At 42.5% G+C, this 6,000-nt stretch overlaps 1 long non-coding RNA gene across 1 annotated transcript in view; it reads right to left on the reverse strand.

Annotated features, from left to right (window-relative positions):
- LOC306967304 overlaps positions 1–3,367 on the reverse strand; it is a 99,908-nt gene extending 96,541 nt beyond the window's left edge. The window contains exon 1 of the long non-coding RNA XR_013793176.1: positions 3,321–3,367. This is a non-coding gene — a long non-coding RNA (uncharacterized lncRNA). The remainder of the gene's footprint in view (positions 1–3,320) is intronic.
- Between the last annotated feature and the right edge of the window lie 2,633 nt (positions 3,368–6,000).

The following is a 6,000-nucleotide window of genomic DNA, read 5'->3' on the forward strand; positions in this document are numbered from 1 at the left end:
GACCAGCTTTTTCTACTTCTAGATGACAAATATTAGCATAGGTATCGAAAAAAAGTATTGCTCAGGTATCTGTATCGTAAACCAAGTATCGTTAAAGTACCGGTGTCGAACATAACGTAACAGTACCCAGCCCTAAATGGGTCACACATTCCTCTACATAGATGTTATTATGTATTTATTGTGTTAAAATGTTGTTCCTTCATCAGCAGTTTGGAGACATTTGGGCATGTTTGAGTAATCACACAAAAAAAATGGCCAAGGACGACTTTAAACAAGGTGTTTTAGATCAATATTGCATTTTCTTACCAACTAAATGTAAGATGGTGATGAAGATGTGTTTTAGATTACCCAAATACCTGCAAAAAGCACAATACCCATTTCAACCTTGGCCTTATGCCTGTCCATGGTGTTTGTTTTAGATTCACATGAAGCGGAAAGAGAATCTCAATGATATTCCGTCCCATATTTGTGTCTAATTGAACTGCTTCCTGATAATATGCCGTATCCGAGCCGCTCCTCGCAGCAGTCCATTGTCTATTGTTTCTTTTTATTTTTTCACGGCATATCAAAGAGCTGTTTGTGGACTTTGATTGTTTTCATTTTGCCGGAGTGGAGCGCTGCCAGGGTGCGATGTGCAGCCAAGAGCGCGCGGCGCCGAGGTGCCGAGGGGCGCGCATCAATAATTACGCAAATAAAAAAATAGATGAATCATTTGGATGCAACATACGAGGTGGGCTTCTCTCCGCGCTTGGCCCGTCGACCGCCTCTCGGTCCTCGTGCCGGCGCTAAATTGGAGCGAGAATGAGGAACAGCTGCTATTGCAACCACCAATAATAATGTAAAAATGTGGTGTAACCTTAAAGAGGGGGTGATGGGCTTCTCTTTGTCTGAAACAATCTTGGGCTCAGACGGCGGAGCTTAATTAATTCAGATCTTTTGGTGAAATCAGATTGTCTTTTGCAAGGTTGTTCATATTTACAAATAAACGACCGTAGTATTGATCTACTGTCAGAACCATAGACTGTATATAAACGGACAGCTTCTGCTCGCTCCTCTCCGTTTACCATAATGACTACGGTCGCGGGGAAAGTCATGGCGGATTTACTGACCCTCGGCCCCTGCATGACGTGTAGTTTGCGCAGCTCCAACGCTAACCCCCAGATTTCACATTCTCCGTGCTCGCCCCGCTCCACTCCGCCCCGACTTCCGCAGCTAATGCGTCGCTATTTTGAACGTTCAGAAACATTCCACATCGTCCACTCCGCTCCGAGGGGTCTACGTCGCCTCTCCGCCTCGCCACGATAAAAATTTAATTAAATTGTGACCAGGGGCGGACTGGCCATATGTCCTGTATTCTGGAAGAGCACAGAAGGGCCACTGGCTCTCATGCCACCGGTCTGGCCTCTCACTTTACCTTACCCTTGCCCCCGGGGCGAAACCGAGCTTTACCCAAATCTAAAAGCTTAAAAGAAAAGCATCCAAAAACAAAATTGTGCTGGAAAAGCAACAAAAAAGTGACAAAAACAAAACAAAATGAAAACACGAAACACAAAAACATGACGACAAAGCGATGAAAAAAACGTGAAAAAACCCGGAAAAACAAGAGACGAAAACCCAACGAAAACGTGACAAAAAAGTGACAAAAACACAACAAAATCTAACGAAAACCTGACGACAAAGCAATGAAAAAAAGCGATGAAAAAACAACGATAACGTGAAAAAAAAACCTGAAAAACAAGAGACAAAAAAGTGACGAAAACACGGCAAAAAAACACAAAAAAGTAATGAAAAAGCAGCAAAAACATGACAAAAATGCAGCGACAACGTGACAAAAAGTTACCGTCACTTTTCTAGATTTTAGCTTTCAAATAAGGCGTTACAGTGTTGCTCTCCAGTCAAGAAGCCTTTAGATTTGGGCAAAGCTGAACTGGAGAAAATGCTCTCGGTTAAGACGGGGGGGTAAGAGGTTAACATGTGTATTTGTGGAAGTGTCACATTTACGCTAATTTGGGCCAGGCTGACCAGAGTCCAGGGCTGTTTTTCAGTCCCAGTCCAGCCCCTGATTGTGACTAACCCAGCGTTACTACAGGAGGAATATCTAGCCTTTTCTACTGTTGAAAAAATAGAAACCAGGCGTTAAAGTTGTTTTAAACGTGTCTAAACTCCAATGCTTTTCAATGGGGCACTAGCGGCGATATGGAGGTACTACAGAAATGGCGGCCCCCAGTGTCGTGGGCATAAAGCAGAGCAGCCAGCGGCCATTGGTCAGAACAAGGGCATCTGGAAAGTGAACCTTGCATTGCAGAAGGCGACACGACGTCACAAACATGCTGAGCAAACACGGGTTGAAACATGGCGCTCTGGATTTTGCATTGCCTCACAGCAAGAAGGTCCTGGGTTCAAAGCATTGACACATATTAATAGACCGTCATTCCTCACTCCTCGAAGACCACGTTCGAAGGGGAAATCATGGCGGATTTACAGACTCCTCCTCCCCAGCTCTGACGAAGCATGTCCCTAAAAAGGGCGTAAGGGCGGGATCTTCACTGCAGACTCGGACTTCTACTTTTTTTTTTTCCTTACAAAAAACAGCCTGGTTTCTTTAATTGTTACTAACCCAGAGTTATCTCAGGAGGAATATCTAGCTGCAGACTGTTTAAGAAAATTAGAAACCAGGCTTTAAAGTTGTTTTTTAACATGTCTAAAGTGCAATGCTTTCCAATGGCGGCCCCCTCGTGTCGTCGTCACAAAGCAGAGCAGCCAGCGGTCATTGGTTCAAACCCTGTTGGGACATTCTGTGTGGAGTTTGAATGAATCTCCCCGTGTCTGGATGGGTCTCCGCTGGATGGCGAATCCATCAGTCAGGTGATTTGACCAGTAGCCGGACTCCACATGCAGAGATGGGATGGCAGAGGTCAGATTTCCTAAAGGGACAATACGGGGTTTGGTATTTTCCTCCCCCTACATGTTCCAGCCACGTCCTAATGTGTAGAATGAGCTCAGACCTGTTCACCACAACTGCCTCTAAAATCCTGCACTGTCACTCAGAAAGGTGTTCATTCGGGTCTGAAGTGCCGTCATGCACGAGCTTAATATAAAAACTACAGTTACAAATCAGACCTGAGGTGGCAGTAGTGAGCATAAAATGACCAACTTGCATCTAGTCTCCTTAAAGGGACTATAAGGAGTTTAAAAATGTTAAAATTAAGTATTTTCCTCCCCCTACATGTTCCAGCCATGTCCTAATGTGTAGAATGAGCTCAGACCTGTTCACCACAACTGCCTCTAAAATCCTGTACGGTCACTCAAAAATGTGTCACTTTGGCCCGAATTGCCGTCATGCACGAGCTTAATATAGAAGGTGCAGTTACACATATGGCCTGAGGAGGCAGTAGTGAGTATAAAATGGCGAACTTGCTTCCAGCCCCTTTAAGAGGACAATAAAGGACACCTTACCCTTAACAAGGCTAGAGATATTGTACCTTGCTACAATGTTCCACCATCAAGAATTGACCTATAGAAGGAAAAGCTCTGGAGCAAAAAATCATTTCCAAAGTGAAATGTATTTATAGTTCCACCAAAAACTCAGAATATCTTATATAATAATACAGCCTTGGATTGTGATTTCATATCACGAAGCATTATGGGATTTGCAGTGGACTCATCAGTGTTTGCATGTATTTACACTTACAACGCACTAATATTTATGTTGCGAATAATGGGACGCTCGTCTTGCATGGAGCTGTGACGGTCATCCCGGGTCTGAACTGGCCCAAACTGATAACATTTGAAAAGGTGAAATCCTGGACATTACAACATTTGGACTCTTTCTTTCAGGTAACCCACAAACATGGTAACAGTGATTTTTTAACATCCCATATCACCCTACCCTGTGATGTCATCCCGCTGCTTTATGTAGCTTTAGCCCTATTCACTATAATGGGATTTGCTGATTTTAACTGGCCTCAGAGCTGAAACATCTGAGTGCACAAATAACGCTTCTCTGACATAAATCCTCTTTTTTTTCTTCATAAATAATTTAAATTAAAGAATCTATTACATTTGTTATTATAATAAAATGTAATATAGTATTTCATATAAAGTTACACCAATGAGCTGAAAAACAATAATAACAAAATTCTGGTACTGGAATCAATAACAGACTTGGAATTGATTGGGATCGAATCAGAAATTGAAACGGCACATTCCTCATTTCTGGAGAGTTATTTGCATCACTGCCAGTCCGAACACCAGGTTTGTTTTGGATGAAGGTACAACTGTGTGTCGCAGCTCCGAAAAGCCCATTTTACAGTCCCTCCCTTTTGCGGATGACACCCGCCGTAAATTGGGATGTATACGTGTTCTCCGCGGGGCCCTCTCTGGCAGATTGTCTTCTTCCCTGACAAGCAGCTCATTGCGTTTCCCTTCATGCATGTGATCGGTCATTCAGAAACACGGCACACAAATAAGTCAAGTCGACCATCTGCTTGTTAGCGCCAACCATAAAAGTGCCTATTTTTAAATAAACAATAAAGCGGCGCTGACGGGCCGCAGCCGCTCCAAACGCCACATCTCCTGCTTTATGATATTTAAGGTAGCACCGGCGCAAACTATAAAACAAAGATTGTCTTTAATTTATTACAACAAGGCACACAACGCCGGTGTCGTCCTCATTTTGTGAATCAATAATCAACTCGGCATGCTTCATTAACAGTGACCAATCAGAGGCGAGCCGGGGGATCTCATTTTACAACATGAGCATTCCGGAGACATAAACCATCTGCTCCTTGTACGAACAGAAAAATCAAATTAATCCTTTCTTATCATGCATTCCGATTTTAAAGCAATTAAAGATGTTCTCTGCCTAATCGCAGGCAACACAAGTAGCTTGGTAATGAGCAAGGCAAACTCTTAGGTGAACTTTTTCTTTTTTCCTTCCTGCGCCGCGTTTGGAAACTTTACAAGTCTCGGCGCACACTCCAGTGAGCCGTTAGCCGCACAATGCAGATGTTGGCAACCAGCGTGAATTTTTTATTAAGCATTTAATCATAGCGCAAACCCAGATTCCACATAACGGGGAGGCTGGAATTCAAAACGCCGTGTTGCCAAATTATCTACGCTGTAATGTTTTTTTTTTTTCTTCCGTTTTTTAATATACGGAACAAACAGCTGCCAGACAAGCACTTTTTAAGATTGTATGAAAAAAGATGGAGTACAATGTGGAGTTTACCTTAATTAAGCCTGGAGAGCGGTGCCGAAGCAGAATGCTAATGCGTACGTCACATTGTCGGGCGCTAAGGTGCGAGGTAACCACATAGCTACTACAGAACGGCCTTCAAAAATGCAAAGAATACAATTAAAGCTAATGCTGACAGTGACTGTTGGTGCGTCCCAGGTAACTGGTAACTGGGATTTTTCCCACTTGAAAATTATGACTGGCGACCTCAGAGCCTCCAGCTGAATACAGTCATGTGTAAACAAAAGGCAGGGCTCTAGACTAACTTTTATTTTAGTAGCACTGGTGCTACCAACTTTTTCATTTGGTCGCACAGACTCGAGACACAATATCAAAATTCACCATTTTAATAAATTAAAACAAGGCTAGTTATAAACATGTTCAAAATCACTAATAATGATTAAAATAATGTTAAAACTTTTTAAAATTGAGTTTTTCATATTAATAATGTTGCATTGTTCTGCTTTAATTTTGTGTTTTCAATCCATTATTTTTCATCTTCCTTGACAATTGTTTGTCTCTTTCTTTCCAAATCTGCAATATCACTTGCAGGATATTCACTTAGAAAATGATGTATGTCTGCCAACTAAGACCGTATTAATCACAGTCAAAAAGTACCTGTTAAAGCCTAAAGCCTAAATAAAATACAGGAGCTGAATCTGCTGGCCGAGGGGGAGGACGGGCTCTCTGTTAGCTTTATGTTAGCTCTCTGTTAGCTTTACGTTAGCTCTCTGTTAGCCTTACGTTAGCTCTCTGTTAGCTTT

The sequence above is a fragment of the Gobius niger genome, assembly GCF_951799975.1.
Source record: "Gobius niger genome assembly, chromosome: 8".
NCBI classification, from domain to species: domain Eukaryota; kingdom Metazoa; phylum Chordata; class Actinopteri; order Gobiiformes; family Gobiidae; genus Gobius; species Gobius niger.